This window comes from Oncorhynchus mykiss, chromosome 1 (assembly GCF_013265735.2).
Source record: "Oncorhynchus mykiss isolate Arlee chromosome 1, USDA_OmykA_1.1, whole genome shotgun sequence".
NCBI classification, from domain to species: domain Eukaryota; kingdom Metazoa; phylum Chordata; class Actinopteri; order Salmoniformes; family Salmonidae; genus Oncorhynchus; species Oncorhynchus mykiss.
Genome location: NC_048565.1, coordinates 72,815,621 through 72,832,832, shown reverse-complemented (window position 1 = coordinate 72,832,832; position 17,212 = coordinate 72,815,621). Strand labels below are relative to the sequence as shown.

Below are 17,212 nucleotides of genomic sequence, written 5' to 3'. Positions count from 1 at the left end.
TTGCGGTCAAGCAATTGCCATACCAGGCAGTGATGCAACCGGTCAGGATGCTCTCGATGTTGCAGCTGTAGAACCTTTTGAGGATCTCAGGAACAATGCCAAATCTTTTTAGTTTCCTGAGGGGAAATAGGCTTTGTCGTGCCCTCTTCACGACTGTCTTGGTGTGTTTGGACCATTCTAGTTTGTTATTGATGTGGACACCAAGGAACTTGAAGCTCTCAACCTGCTTAACTACAGCCCCGTAGGTGAGAATGGGGGCGTGCTCGGTGCTCCTTTTCCTGCAGTCCACAATCATCTCCTTGGTGTTGGTTAGGTTGAGGGATAGGTTGTTATTCTGGCACCACCCAGCCAGGTCTCTGACCTCCTCCCTATATGCTGTCTCGTCATTGTCGGTGATCAGGCATACCACTGTTGTGTCGTCAGGAAACTTAATGATGGTGTTGAAGTCGTGCCTGGCCATACAGTCATGGGTGAACAGGGAGTACAGGAGGGGACAGCACGCACCCCTGGGGAGCTCTATTGTTGAGGATCAGCGTGGCAGATGTGTTGCTACCTACCCTCCCCACCTGGGGGGCGGCCCGTCAGGAAGTCCAGGATCCAGTTGCAGAGGGAGGTGTTTAGTCCCAGGTTCCTTAGTTTAGTGATGAGCTTTGAGGGTAGTATGGTGTTGAATGCTGAGCTGTAGTCAATGAATAGCATTCTCGCATCGGTGTTCCTTTTGTCCAGGTGGGAAAGGGCAGTGTGGAGTGCAATAGAGATTGCATCATCTGTGGATCTGTTTGGGCGGTATGCAAATTGGAGTGGGTCTAGGGTTTCTGGGATAATGGTGTTGATGTGAGCCATTACCAGCCTTTCAAAAGCACTTCATGGCTATGGACGTGAGTGCTACGGATCTGTAGTAATTTAGGCAGGTTGCCTTTGTGTTCTTGGGCACAGGGACTATGGTGGTCTGCTTGAAACATGTTGGTATTACAGACTCAATCAGGGACATGTTGAAAATGTCAGTGAAGACACCTGCCAGTTGGTCAGCACATGCCCGGGGCACACGTCCTGGTAATCCGTCTGGCCCCGCAGCCTTGTGTATGTTGACCTGTTGAAATGTCTTACTCACGTCGGCAATGGAGAGCGTGATCACACAGTCGTCCGGAACAGCTGATGCTCTCATGCATGCCTCAGTGTTGCTTGCCTCGAAGTGAGAATAGAAGTGATTTAGCTCGTCTGGTAGGCTCGTGTCACTGGGCAGCTTGCAGCTGTGCTTCCCTTTGTAGTCTGTAATAGTTTGCAAGCCCTGCCCCATCCGACGACCGTCGGATCCGGTGTAGTATGATTCAATCTTAGCCCTGTATTGACGATTTGCCGGGTTGATGGTTCGTCGCAGGGCATAGCAGGATTTATTGCAAGCTTCCGGGTTAGAGTTCCGCACCTTGAAAGCGGCAGCTCTACCCTTTAGCTCATTGCGAATGTTGTCTGTAATCCATGGCTTCTGGTTGGGGTATCTACGTCCAGTCACTGTGGGGACGACGTCCTCAATGCACTTATTGATAAAGCCAGTGACTTATGTGGTGTATTCCTCAATGTAATCGGAAGAATCCCGGAACATGTTCCATTCTGTGATAGCAAAACAGTCCTGTAGTTTAGCATCTGCTTCATCTGACCACTTTTTTATAGACCGAGTCACTGGTGCTTCCCGAGTCACTGGTGCTTCCACTTTGGCTTCCTTCCTCACTAGCTTTAAGCACCAGCTGTCAGAGCAGCTCACAGATCACTGCACCTGTACATAGCCCATCTGTAAACAGCCCATCTATCTACCTACTGTCACGACTCCTACCGAAGGTGGCTCCCCTTCCTGTTCGGGTGGCACTCGGCGGTCATCGTCACCGGCATACTAGCTTCCACTGATCCCTTTTCCCCCTTTCTGTTTATTGGTTTCACCTGTGTTCATTTTATGCTGATTGGTCGCGCTTTATTTACCAGCAGGCCCACCTACTGGTTGTGCGGAATTGTTTGGTGCATTAAACGATATAGCACTACCCTGAACTCTCTGCTTCCTGCCCCTGACTTCTCACCCACTACACCCTGGGCGTTACACCTACCTCATCCCCACACAGTATTTATTCCTTTAACTTGCTCCTTTGCACCCCAGTATCTTTACTTGCACATTCATCTTCTGCACATCTGTTTAAATTTCTATAAATTGCCATGCAACCACCATGGCCTATTTATTGCCTTATCTCCCTTATCTTACCTCATTTGCACTCACTGTACATAGACTTTTTGTTTTCTTTTGTTCTGCTGTTTTATTGACTATGTTTTGTTTATTCCATGTGTAACTCTGTGTTGTTGTATGTGTCAAATTGCTATGCTTTATCTTGGCCAGGTCGCAGTTGCAAATGAGAACTTGTTCTCAACTAGCCAACCTGGTTAAATAAAGGTGAAATAAAAAATGTTTTAATCATTTTTGCTTGTAAGCAGGAATCAGGAGGATAGAGTTGTGGTCGGATTTACCAAATGGAGGGCGAGGGAGAGCTTTGTACGAGGACACTGTGTCATTGGCATAACGTTATATCCTAATTTGACTTTGGTGCAGGTTATGTTGTTCTTCACATTACCATCTCTGGTAAACACACTATATTAAATAAAAAACTATGTTTATTTGTCACATGCATAGGATACAGTAAAACGCTAGAGTGAATTGGTTACTTGCATAGTGGAGTCTTTTGTTTAGACATGTAGCTAGCTAGCTCGCTAAACAATGAAACATAATCCCAACTCATAACATTACTACCATACATGAATCTGCAGGTAGCTAAAGCTAACCAACTAGGTTCAATGTTGGCTAGCTAGCTAATAATAGGCTATGACTAGCAATGCAAATGGATTTCTGAGATACAAATGACATTACTACAAAGATCATACACATAACGTTAGCTAACAAGCTAGCCAGCTAACGTCAGCTAGCTAGTTAACAGTACACTTCAACTGGCAATGAAAACAACTTTCTGACAAAATTAGAAACGTATATTATCGGAAAATGTAGCTAGCTAGACTCTCTTACCCATATAAATGGAGGAATGCTTTTCCCTCTCTGTCACGGATGTCATGGTTGCCCTTAGTTTGAAGATGTAATCCGGAGACAGGTGTTTTATACAATAGCTTTCTTTGTGTTATCTTTTCAACTTCCTCCGCATATTTGCAATCAAACACCAGAGTTTTTTCCATCTCCTTAGTTATTTTGCTCTGCTTCCACCTGGTATTCCACTGATTTAAAAACTCAGTCCACCAGAAAGTGGAGAGCATTAGCAAGACTTTTGCAGTTCTTTGTGATATCTTTCAAAAAAGCAGCATTAGAATTATTACCGACAAATAGGAACTCATGTTACAGACAGAAGCATGCTACATGGCTACCAGTCCGAACTTATCTCTCGCATATCCAGCCCAACCATTATCTCAGCCAATCATAGCTAGCGGGAAGGTTCCTGACTTTTTTCTGTGGCTAAAACAACTAGACTCATAATTTAACAATTGTATTCATATTAGCAGATGGGGTCCACGTTTGTTATTAAGGCACATGAAGTTCACATGTTCTGGATGGCATTTCTGACAGAAAAACACATTTTGGTGAAAAAATATGTTTCCCTTCAAATACCTCTCCTTTGAAGTATTGACGTGTGACATACGCCTAGTCACATATAAAGGCTGTTGTCATTCTTTACAGTGACAGCTATTAATCATCAAATGCAATGTGAAATAGATGGGTATGCATGCTGTAGCAAAGACATAACATTAACATTTTAGCTGACTCAAATGCTTGCTAGGTATAATGCATGATAACTCAAAATAGGATGTTTTTTGCTGCTAGCCTGCTCCGGGCTGAGCCACACACAATCAGACTCTTTAACAATGCCCCCAGTTCTACCAGGGCTTCTACAGCATGACCAACATTCAACATAACTTCTACCTTACAAAACAGTTATGTATAGTCAGGATAGATCACCATTACACTGAAGAGCTGAATGGTTTGGTCATACAACATAAATTACATCTGCAAGAATGCATACCAGACCTGACATTGACAGTGAAAGAGAACAAGGTATTGCACAATATATGCCTTTTTTAAATTCCAATCCATTTTAAATCATATTGCCACCATTCAATCTCAGCTAAAAACAGCCAACCTTAAACACATCTAGTATTCAAGTCAACCACTTCTCTTCTCTAAAAAAGTTATTGAACTAACAGCCGAAGTCTGTTTGAATGAAGTATCAGTGTTCACTTACCTCTTACACTTTCAGAGAGCATTTCAGTGGGTAGAATGGATCTGCAAATGTTAACAACCAAAGAGGGGTCCAGCTAGTTGTGATAAAACCTGGGAGTTACATTCCAATTAGAACTACATCATAGTAATCCCCCAAAACCTCAGTCCAAGCACATAAAAACATCAGTTGGAAGCAAGAACTTTAATATGCATCTTTGACCCCCATCCCATTGTCTGAGGATGGCTGGAACCCCTTAAGCACGGACAATGTGATGATTCTTTGAACTATAGAACGTCTCTTTATGCAGGCCACTGAACTACTCCACTGTGTGTGTGTGTGTGTGTGTGTGTGTGTGTGTGTGTGTGTGTGTGTGTGTGTGTGTGTGTGTGTGTGTGTGTGTGTGTGTGTGTGTGTGTGTGTGTGTGTGCGTGTGTGTGAGTGAGTGACAACGCAAAGGCGGCATGATCTTTGGATCAGCTAGCTCAAAGTGGTTAGACTATTAATTTAGCAAAAAATATTGTGACAATACCAAATGGACAGCCCAAGGCTTGCTCACGTGTGTAGAGATACAAAAGGGATATTGAAGGAAGTAAGACCTGCAATCACTTAGAGGTAGATTCACTCCGTATCGCCAAAGCATTGCGGAAGATACATGTTAAGAGAGAGAGAGAACAAGACCACACCTGGAAAATGTTAAGGAAGTCCTCATGATCTACACACAATCAGCCCTGCCCTGATATGAACCCTCCCCTGCTGTCAGTAATAACCTTTGATCTTGTGCCACTGTCCCTGTGCCATGCCTCTGTTCCTACTTCAGGCCACTCCAGGTGTCAGAGTAGCACCAGACAGTCTAATGTCCCTCAGCGTCTAATTATGGGCTGATTTGATAAGGGTGCTCAACCTGAACCAGCCCTCTTGATAAACGTGGCATGTACGCATAGAAGGTTATATCTTAATACAGCCCTGCATCTCACACAATGTCTGGGGAAATTGAAGCACGGGGGTGGTGGGGGTTAGGACAAGTCTTTCTAGCGATCCTGGATCGTCTCCGTCTCCACATCCGGACAGAGTAAAATCATTTCAGGTATCGCACGGGTGTCATCAACTACTGGTGGAATGTCTCCCTTACATTTAGCAAAATGTCATTTTGGATTGTGCGTAAGGCCATCCATCACCTTGTGTGTATTACTAACAGTAAGAGGTTACTGTATATGTGAACTCACAAGGTCATATCCTGCATGTACTGTAATCTTTTGACCTCCTTATAATTGCTTCTGTCACCACATGGTTATTATCATCCTACCATATTTCTGTCAGTGCTCAATGACCCTGACTGAAATCCCACTGGGACTATGCAAATGTTCAACACAGCATCGTGGGATATGGTCTTTATTATGTCAGCACTCAAGAAAATAACTGAACAACACCCAAATGTGACCATTGACACGACCTTCAAACAGCCACATTTAAACTGACAATACCTCAAAAGGTTCGCTTTAGGGAAATATTTCTAGAAAATAAGAAAAACCCACACGAGGTAAAACATAAATGCTTAATTTCAATTAATAACACTGTAATATGTCTCAGACTTGTCATTGTTTAGTAATGTCTCATGCAGTGTTGCGCCCGATGAGAGAGAACCATTAGTTAGTCATGGGAGTGTTCCAACCTTGTTTAATTTGTGTTTTATAACATACACGCAAACCTTCCTCGCATGAGCCCAGGGTAATAATGAAGAGGCAATGAGTCACAAGTGCAAACTACTACTACTACTACTACTACTACTACTACAACAACAATCAGAACACACAATGCTGTGAGTTATAACATTTTCTCCAATATCTATTTGGCTTGCATAGCATTTTGATGAAAAGAAAGACAAGTCCCAGTTGCACAATATGTAGAGTGAGGCCACCTTGAATACTGGTGTTTTCAGGTATTTTTTGGCCTACCCATCATTCCCTATGCTATTCTCTACTGTGCATTCATAAATCTAAAGAAGTACTTCATTATATTAGAATGGACAATTTATAGCCTCTGGTTCTGATTAGTTATCAGAGCATTATAACCTCTTTGGTTCGCCTTATTAATACTGTATCTTAAGATGCCTTGAGCCTCCTCTTCTCTTACTGACAATAAAGATAGAGTAATGTAAGGAAGTCCTCGTGTCATGTACTAAAGACCTGACATCATTCGTCTAGCTCCTTTGGTGCAGTCCAGAACTCTCAAACTGTGCAATGCGTACAAGGAGGAGAATGTAAGGGAATGATTTTGTCTTAGGCTATACACATTCTGTGTGTGCTGCATTGCAGATTTAATTGAATTCCATCGCTTCATTATAAACTCAATGCCACATGTCTTCTGACTTGCATTGAGATGTTTTGAGGGAGATTATACATCACTCAACTATTGACAAAACCTCTTTGTCAATAATTATTAAGGGATAGTCTTAACAAGAGAAGAGGTTTAGCAAACCAGGGATTACACAAGTCAATGTAACCTCAGGCAGAATAGAACTCATTTAACTCAGATACTAAACACATCCTGCTGATGTAGTCCTATACTGTGGCTTGGATGCATAGAGCATGGCAAAGGCTAGTCATATAAAGTATAGGACACCATGCAATAAATGCGACGCCTGGAACATATACACCAAACTCCAGCTGTGGTAATCCGCACATAAGACAAGTCACAGTGTGTCCTACCACTGTCTACCATAGTTGGAGTTATGTGCCTGTGTGGAGAAAAGGGCAGAAGGTTTCTTCACATTATACAATTCAGATGGACAGACAAAGAGTAATGAATTATAGGACTGCCTTGAATAACAGTCAGGCCTAAACCTTAGGACTTTTCACAAACTATGTTCCGGGCTCCGCATCCTAGCAATCTAGGACGCCATTGCGTTCACTGTGCGGTGCCCTATCTCGGGCTAACCAAGGCTGACCACTCCTGCTCTCTGGGACAAGTCACCAAATTTAAAGTTTAATGGAGACACAAATCACTCATCTCTTTTCCTGAGATGAGCACCCCTCTCCGAATGTATGACCACGCATGCAGGCCTACACACAAACAACTTCGAAAGCATTGACCTATAATGTACATGTGAACCAGGGGCATTATCAGAGGCGTGGCAGCGCTACTGTCACGATCGTTATAAGGAGTGGACCAAAGCACAGCGTGGTTTGGGTTCGTCATAATTTATTTTAAATGTGAACCAGCAACAAAACAATAAAGAGTAACAAACAAACAAACGTACAGTTTTGTAGGGCTCAAAAGCAACAATACAAAAACAAGATCCCACAAACAAGTAGAAAAAAGGCTGCCTAAGTATAATCCCTAATCAGAGACAACGATAGACAGCTGCCTCTGATTGGGAATCATACCCGACCAACAAAGAAGTAGAAAACATAGGATACACATAGAAATAATAAACTAGAACACCCCCCAGTCACGCCCTGACCTACTCCACCATAGAAAATAAAGGCTTTCTATGGTCAGGACGTGACAGCTACCCTTAGTGTCCCCCCTTTCTCATTGAGTAAGAGTGCTGTTTGGATACCGGCCGTGCACAATCTCTTTAGAGGGCAGACTGGAGAAAAAGGCACAACAGGGTGACTGTAAGCTCTGTACAGGGCTTAACAACAGGTGCAACCAACAGACAGAATGGGGGGTGGTGAACATGACAACTTGCGGGCAGTGGGTTCTGAACTACAATGACAAAAAAAGAATACAAAAAAATATTTACCACCTCCTGAAAGGGCACTTTGGAGCCTGGAAGGGCAAAGGGGCATGTACTCTACGACAGCACCTCTTACACCCCAGGAGGTTGAAAAGGTTTGTCATGGGCCCTCAAATCCTCAAAAAGTTATACATTTTGAATGGCTGCATCACTACCTAGTATGGCAATAGCACTGCCCCCAATCACATGGAGCTACAGAGTGTGGTGCGGACAGCCAGTACATCACTGGGGCCTAGCCTCCTGCCACCCAGGAAATCTATATCAGGCGGTGTGGTAGAAAGGCCCGGAAAATCTTTAAAGACTCCAACCACCCAAGCCATAGACTATTCTCTCTGCTTCCGCATGGCAAGCGGTACCGGTGCATCAAGTCTGGCAACAACATGCTCTTAAACAGCTTCTATCCCCAAGCAATAAGACTGACAAATAGCTAACAAAATCGCTACACGGATGATCTGAATTTACCTTTTATCTTCATTGACCTTTAACTGTATCTATGCAGACTCAGAGGGCCCTACACACTCACGCTCATTCCATCATCTGCTCACTAACAAAGTATATGCACATACAGTGCATTTGGAAAGTATTCAGACACCTTGACATCTTCCACATGTTGTTATGTTACAGCCTTATTCTAAAATTTATTAAATTGTTTATTTTCCTCATCAATCTACACACAATACCCTATAATGACAAATCAAAAACAGGTTTTTAGAAATGTATAAAAAATAAAAACTGAAATATTACATAGGTATTCAGACCTTTACTCAATACTTTGTTGAAGCACCTTTGGCAGCGATTACAGTCTCGAGTATTCTTGGCACACACATATTTGGGGAGTTTCTCCCATTCGTCGCTGCCGATCCTCTCAAGCTCTGTCAGGTTGGATGAGGAGCGTCGCTGAACAGCTATTTTCAGGTCTCTCCAGAGATGTTCAATCAGGTTCAAGTCCGGGCTCTGGCTGGGCCACTCAAGGGCATACAGAGACCTGTCCCGAAGCAACTCCTGCGTTGTCTTGGCTTTGTGCTTAGGGTTGTTGTCCTGTTGGAAGGTGAACCTTCACCCCAGTCTGAAGTCCTGAGAGCTCTAGAGCAGGTTTTCATCAAGGATCTCTCTAACCTTTGCTATGTTTATCTTTCCCTCGACCCTGACTAGTCTCCCAGTCCCTGCCACTGAAAAACATCCCCACAGCATGATGCTGCCACCACCATGCTTCACAGCAGGGATGGTGCCAATCTTGGTTTCATCAGACCAGAGAATCCTGTTAATCATGGTCTGAGAGTCTTTTTGCAAACACCAAGCTGGCTGTCATGTGCATTTTACTGAGGAGTGGATTCCATCTGTCCACTCCACAATAAAGGCCTGATCGGAGGAGTGCTGCAGAGATGGTTCTCCTTCTGGAAGGTTCTCCACCTCTCCAAGGAAGAACTCTGGAGCTCTGTCAGAGTGACCATAGGGTTGTTGGTCACCACCCTGACCAAGGCCCTTCTCCACTGATTGCTCAGTTTGGCCAGGCAGCTAGCTCTAGGAAGAGCCTTGTTGGGTTCAAACGTCTTCCATTTATGAATGATGGATGCCACTGTGTTCTTGGGGAACTTCAATGCTGCAGACATTTTTTGGTACCCTTCCCCAGATCTGTGCCTCAACACAATCCTGTCTCGGAGCTCTACGGAAAATTCCTTCGACCTCATGGCTTCGTTTCTTCTCAGACACGCACTTTGAAATGTGGGATCTTATATAAACAGCACCTGATGTCACAGGAAGGCCAAAAAGATAATCAAGGACAACAACCATCTGAGCCACTGCCTGTTGTGAAAAACTGAGTTTAAATGTATTTGGGATGGTGTTCTTCGGCTTGCAAGCATCCCCCGTTTTCCTCCTTTTAACATAATGACGGTCATTATGGCCAAACAGTTCTATTTTTTGTTTCATCAGACCAAGGGACATTTTTCCAAACAGTACGATCTTTGTCCCCATGTGCAGTTGCAAACCGTATTCTGGCTTTTTTATGGCGGTTTTGGAGCAGTGGCGTCTTCCTTGCTGAGCGGCCTTTCAGGTTGTGTCGATATAGGACTCGTTTACTGTGGATATAGATACTTGTGTACCTTTTTCATCCAGCATCTTCACATGGTCTTTTGCTGTTGTTCTGGGATTGATTTGCACTTTTCACACCAAAGTACGTTCATCTCTAGGATACAGAATGTGTCTCCTTCCTGAGCGGTATGACAGCTGCGTGGTCCCATGGTGTTTATACTTGCGTACTATTGTTTGTACAGATGAACCTGGTACCTTCAGGCGTTTAGAAATTGCTCCCAAGGATGAACCAGACTTGTGGATGTCTACAATTTTGGCTGATCTCTTTTGATTTTCCCATGATGTCAAGCAAAGAGGCACTGAGTGTGAAGGTAGGCCTTGAACTACATCCACAGGTACACTTACAATTGACTCAAATGATGTCAATTAGCCTATCAGAATCTTCTAAAGCCATGACATACTTTTCTGCAATTTTCCAAGCTGTTTAAAGTCACACTCAACTTAGTGTATGAAAACTTCTGACCCACTGGAGTTGTGATACAGTGAATTATAAGTGAAATAATCTCTCTGTAAACAATTGTTTGAAAATTACTTGTGTCAAACACAAAGTAGATGTCCTAACTGACTTGCCAAAACTGTAGTTTGTTAACAAGAAAATTGTGGAGTGGTTGAAAAACGAGTTTTAATGAATCCAACCTAAGTGTATGTAAACTTCTGACTTCAACTGTATATACTGTATTCTATACTATCTATTGCATTTTAGCCTATGCACTCTGTCATTGCTCATCCATATATTTATATATTATTATTCCATTCCTTTAATTAGATTTGTGTGTATTAGGTATTTGTTGTGAAATTGTTTGATATTACTTGTTAGATATTGCTGCACTGTCGGAACTAGAAGCACATGCATTTTGCTACACTCGCAATAACATCTGCTAACCATGTGTATGTGACCAATAAATTTGATTTGATGTGTGTGCCTTTCCAAATCAAGTCCAATCAATTGAATTTACCACAGGTGGATGCCAATCAAGTTGTAGAAACAGCCTAAGGATGATCAATGGAAACAGGATGCATCTGAGTTCAATTTCGAGTCTCTTAAAAAAGGATCTGTACATACATTTAACAAAATCTGTATTCATTTTGTCATTATGGGGTATTATGTGTAGATGGTTGAGGACAAAAATAATGTAATTCATTTTAGAATAAGGCTTTAACGTAACAAATTCTGGGAAAAAGCCAAGGGGTCTGAATACTTTCCGAATGCACTGTACATTTCTACTGACTTTACACACACCAGTGGTGACCTGTCATTCAGGGCAGGTGGGGCAGAGGCTGTTTTTAGCCCCGCCTGTTTAGCTAAAAAATAAATATATATATATATATATATATATATATATATATATATATATATATATATATATTATGTATTTAAATACAGTACCAGTCAAAAGTTTGGACACACCTACTCATTCCAGGGTTTTTCTTAATTTTTACTATTTTCTACATTGTAGAATAAATGTGAAGACAACAAAACTATGAAATAACACATATGTAGTAACCAAAAAAGTTTTAAACAAACCAAAATATATTTTATATTTGAGATTCTTCAAAGTAGCCTTTGCCTTGATGACAGCTTTGCACATCCTTGGCATTCTCTCAACCAGCTTCAATTAACAGGTGTGTGACTTGTTAAAAGTTCATTTGTGGAATTTCTTTCCTTCTTAATGAATTTCTGTTGCGACGAGGTAGGGGTGGTATACAGAGAATAGCCCTATTTGGTAAAAGACCACGTCCATATTATGGCAAGAACAGCTCAAATAAGCAAAGAGAATTGACAGTCCATCATTACTTTCAGGATCGGTGTCCCGTCCACGGGAGTCTTGAGCTAACATAGGCTAATGCGATTAGCATAATGTTGTAAGTAACATGAACATTTCCCAGGACATACTATAGACATATCTTAATTGGCAGAAAGCTTAAATTATTGTTAATCTAACTGCACAGTCCAATTTACAACAGCTATTACAGTGAAAGAATACCATGCTATTGTTTGAGGAGAGTGCACAGTTTTGAACATGAAAAGTTATTAATAAACCAATTAGGCACATTTGGGCAGTCTTGATACAACATCTTGAACAGAAATGCAATGGTTCATTGGATCAGTCTAAAACATTGCACTTACACTGCTGCCATCTAGTGGCCAAAATCTAAATAGGAACTGGGCTGGAATATTACATTATGGCCTTTCTCTTGCATTTCAAAGCTGATGTTACAAAGAAATTACAAAAAAAAAACGGTTGTTTTTGTCTTTGTATTATCTTTTACCAGATCGAATGTGCTATATTCTCCTACATTCCTTTCACATTTCCACAGACTTCAAAGTGTTTCCTTTCAAGTGGTATTAAGAATATGCATATCCTTGCTTCAGGGCCTGAGCTACAGGCAGTTAGATTTGGGTATGCAATTTTAGATGAAAATGTAAAAAAAAGGGCAGATGACATGAAGGTCAGTCAATCCAGAAAATGTCAAGAACTTTCAAAGTTTCTTCAAATGCAGTTACAAAACCATCAAGCGCTATGATGAAACTGGCTCTCATGAGGACCGCCATAGGAAAGGAACACCCAGAGTTACCTCTGCTGCAGAGGATACGTTCATTAGAGTTACCAGCCTCAGAAGTTGCAGCCCAAATACATGCTTCACAGAATTCAAGTTAGACACATCTCAACATCAACTATTCAGAGGAGACTGCATGAATCAGGCCTTCATGATCTAATTGATGCAAAGAAACCACTACTAAAAGTCAAAATTTGAGATTTTAGTTACACCCGCCGTGTCTTTGTGAGACGTGGAGTCGTAGATCAACGGATGATCTCCGCATGTGTGGTTCCCACCATGAAGCATTGAGGAGGTGTGGGGGCCTTTGCTGGTGACACTGTCTGTGATTTTTTTAGAATTCAAGACACACAGCATGGCTACCACGGCATTCGACATCTATACGCCATCCCATCTGGTTTTGACTTTGTGGGACTATCATTTGTTTTTCAACAGGGGATTTTTGACCAAGAAGGAGAGTGATGGAGTGCTGCATCAGATGACCTGGCCTGATGATGACCTTTTTTATTTTACCTTTATTTAACTAGGCAAGTCAGTTAAGAACATATTCTTATTTTCAATGACAGCCTAGGAACAGAACCACCTTGTCAGCTCGGGGATTTGAACTTGCAACCTTCACGGTTACTAGTCCAACGCTCTAACCACTAGGCTAGCTACCCTGCCGCCCCACAATCACCGGACCTCGACCCAATTGAGGTGGTTTGGGTTGAGTTGGACAGCAGAGTGAAGTAAAAGCAGCCAACATATGTGGGAAATCCTTCAAGACCGTTGGAAAAGCATTCCAGGTGAAGCTGGTTGAGAGAATGCCAAGAGGATGCAAAGTTGTCATCAAGACAAAGGGTGGCAGATTTGTTTAACACTTTTTTGGTTAGTACATCATTCCATGTGTGTTATTTTATAGTTTTGATGTCTTCACTATTATGTCTTCACTACAATGTAGAAAATTGTAAAAATAAAGAAAAGGCCTGGAATTAGTAGGTGTGTCCAAACTTTTGACTTGAAGTTTTTATCTAATGTATTATTATTTTTTCTTTTTAATGTTATTTTGGCACTAATACGTGACACATATCAGTTTGCAAACAATTAAACTTCTTCGGGATCACTGTCCCTTCCACGGAAAAGTTGAGCTAACGTAGGCTAATGCGATTAGCATGAGGTTGTAAGTAACAAGAAAATTTCCTTGGACATAGACATATCTGATATTGGCAGAAAGCTTAAATTCTTGTTAATCTAACTGCACTGTCCAATTTACAGTAGCTATTATAGTGAAAGAATACCATGCTAGTTAGTCAGAAATCGCAAATTCAACAATGAGTGGTTTGGAAGGAATCAGTGGCTAACTGCAAGCATTGCAAATTAATCACTATTTTGCTTCCCATGCCTGCTATTCGGTGGAGAGGGTGTGTGGTCCAAGTCTGGGTTTAAGGGTCTCTTTCCAAGCTTAAAATGATTAACATTCACAAGCAACACCATGAACCAGAAAAGGTTGAATACATTGGCCATGCTGTCAATCCATCATGACTTCTGCAATGTTAAAAACACAACTGAGCTCCGAATAGGAAAATACGTTTTTTAACGGTCATCCAACTCGGAATTCCAAGTTAGGAACTCTGACCTCCTCTAGTGCTCCGACCTGAAGATCACTGACGTCATGATTCAATCTAGTTAATTTCCGAGTTCCCGATTGTCTTGAAAGCCCCGTAAATTCAGAGAATGCCAGTCTAAGTTACATGACTAAATTTACCCACAAGAAGGACTTCCGCACCACCTTCCTGTTCAAGTGAGCACAGCACAGTCCAAACATATATTGTATGCTGCTACATAAATGATGTACTATGCCAGGGAGATATGTATACTGTAGCAGAGAAAGTAATACTAAGTGTATGTTGTTTAGTAATCTATTAGTAGCCCATGTGCCTCGCCCTAATAATTTGGTCACATTCCCCCTCATAACTTAGCCTGCTGTTTGACTTGGTGGTGCAAATGTAGCCTATATCCTGTTTTTAGAGAAATGTCATTGTCGAATATTTTAAGAGCTTCCATTGTCTGCTCATATGCCCCCTTTATTTATCCTATGGCTCTGACTTGTTGTACAGGGAGAATACTATAATGCCCATGCTCTGAATTATGTCACTGTACATTTAAAAAGCGCTGAACAAATAGTTATATAGACTACGTCGTCTTAGCTTGCTCATTAATGTCTTAATCGAAATTACGGATTACCTCTTATCTGCTCATCGCTCCCTTATGCCATAGTGTGTACATCTCAATTGTCAGTAAAAAACATTTGTTTAAGCAGGTCAGCCATATCAGCTATGTTTTTTAAAAAGGCACTAAATGAGGCTGAATTAACTATTTCGCTGCCAGACAAGGCTCCGCTGATAGCCAGGTGTAGCGGTGGTAATGATAGCTCTTCGGTTGGGACAGCTTTATGTAGGCCCTAACAGTTTGTGGGCACCGTTTGTCACCGTTATAGTGCAATTGATATATTGTTTAGTGTTGTGACTATGCTGGCATGCATAAAACTTTGCTGGCTTGCCCCACCAAGATTTAAATGCTAAAATCGCCACTGACACACATACACACCAACTCACAAACAAGTTGCTGGTACTGTTTATCTTAAATCATGTTGCCTAGTTACGTTACATATCTACCTCCATCACTCCAGTATCCCTGCACATTGTAAATATGGCATTGTAACTAACCCTGTATATAGTATGCTTACTTACTTATTAATTTCTTCATTATTTCTTCTTCTTCTTCTTTTTTTTCTAGTATTACATTATTATTGATTGTCATGGATTATTGCATTGTTGGTCTTTGAGTTTGCAAGTAAGGCATTTCACTGTACTTGTGCATGTGACATTAAAACTTTAAACTGAAACTTTAAACCTGATCGGTGCACATGGCTCCATGCACATCAGTGACACAGTTGTTTCCAATTTTCGAAATAAATAAACAGTATCTAAATATTTATCAGAAAAAAAAGACGAATGGAAGGTAGCTGCCAGGAATTGGGCTGCATAAGGTGTGTGGCTGTTCAATACTTGAGGTAAATCCACAGGCGAGAGAGAGAACGAGAAAGAGCGAGAGAGAGAGAAAGAGAGAGACCTGACCCATGCGCGTGAAGGCGCTATATAGCTCCTTGACTCAGTGGAGAAAAGTGTGATTTTTGGATGCTTCGCATAAAACAAAAGCGCTGATCATTCGACTCGGGGGACATGACGTCCTTAAAGCGACTGCTTATCGTGAAACAACGCTTGGTTTTGCCTGCAGCTACAGTTTACAGTAAAACATTAATAGTATATCACCCTTGCGTAATCCAATGTGAACGCTGATGCACTCAGTGTGATTTAAAACTTCACTTTCAAGAGATTAACGGAACGGTAGTCTACCTTGGGTAGAGTAGTTTAACCATGGTGACGCAATGTCAATGATGAAATATATTGCTAATAATTATTAACACGTTAAAATGGTTTATTACTGGCATCCCCCTATACTGAATTTATTATACACTGCATTTAGTCATTTTATTTGAAAGGAATAGACTAGATCATAGAACCACACACAACAAACACAATAGTTTATATAATCCTATATATTACAAAGGCTGCAGGCTACACACATTCCAATACATTTCAACGACCTCTACACATTATTCCCTTACTGAAATATTACGACGGTCATATCAAACGTAAAATAATTTCTTACCATGTTGTCTCCAAAAGCACCCAAATCCTATTCCGATTGTCACAGAAGCCAACTGACACTAGAACACATCCTCACACAAGCACATCAGCCCTCGACCGCCCCCTGTCTCTCGCCTACACTTAAAAGGGAAACTCCGTGGCCAGAAATAACAACTATTGTACGAGTTAGTGTATTTCTGTTGGCAAGCACGAATATCAAGCATCGAAACTCTGCTGCGCACAGCACATAGCTTACAGAAATCAACTACTCGTTGAAATTCAGACGCTCTCTCTCTCTCGGCCTGAGCAAATACTCATGACGTTAAGCAGTAATCGTATTACGCCGGGCAGTAAAGGTGAAGTCGGGTAAATCTGTATTTTCCCCCTGTCCACGTCGTCAGACAGAGCAGCTCTACCTGGCCAACTCCTAATACACAGAGGGGTAGGGAGGGACAGTAAAGACACACAGGACCATGCTAGTCTACACTTTTGGTTCTATAGGGTGTTGTACACTTGGATTAAGAATGGGAGAAATTACCTTTGACATGGTTATGTCACATACTCTATTTTCACCAAGTCTATTTTATAAATGATGAACACATTAAAATATTAATCCAATCAATAGGCACAGGTGAAAATAATTGTGTCCCAACTGAAAATGGTTTCAGTGAAAATAAGTGAATGGTCGTCAGTATCTCCACAGTAGGCAGAAGTGTTATCTCTCAATCAAGATTACCCTCAGCTAAGGGTAGCAGCAGTGTGAAGGTCATCTAAAGCCATTTACAATCAGTTGGCAATCATTTTAGCCTTTACTGTACTCTGTCTGAATGGACTGGATGATGTTAGTGCTGAAACAATATTAACACTATAAACTTCTA

General features: G+C 41.6%; 1 protein-coding gene across 4 annotated transcripts in view; it reads right to left on the bottom strand.

Annotated features, from left to right (window-relative positions):
• The window catches only part of LOC110528891 (protocadherin-15), a 267,645-nt gene extending 251,004 nt beyond the window's left edge, over positions 1-16,641 (bottom strand). For 2 of the 4 annotated variants that reach the window (XM_021611090.2, XM_036984914.1), the window contains exon 1: positions 16,357-16,634. The gene's annotated coding sequence lies outside the window, so the exon portion shown is untranslated. Of the gene's footprint in view, positions 1-16,356 lie in introns of all 4 variants that reach the window. The other 2 variants (XM_036984917.1, XM_036984912.1) reach the window with 2 other exon arrangements.
• Between the last annotated feature and the right edge of the window lie 571 nt (positions 16,642-17,212).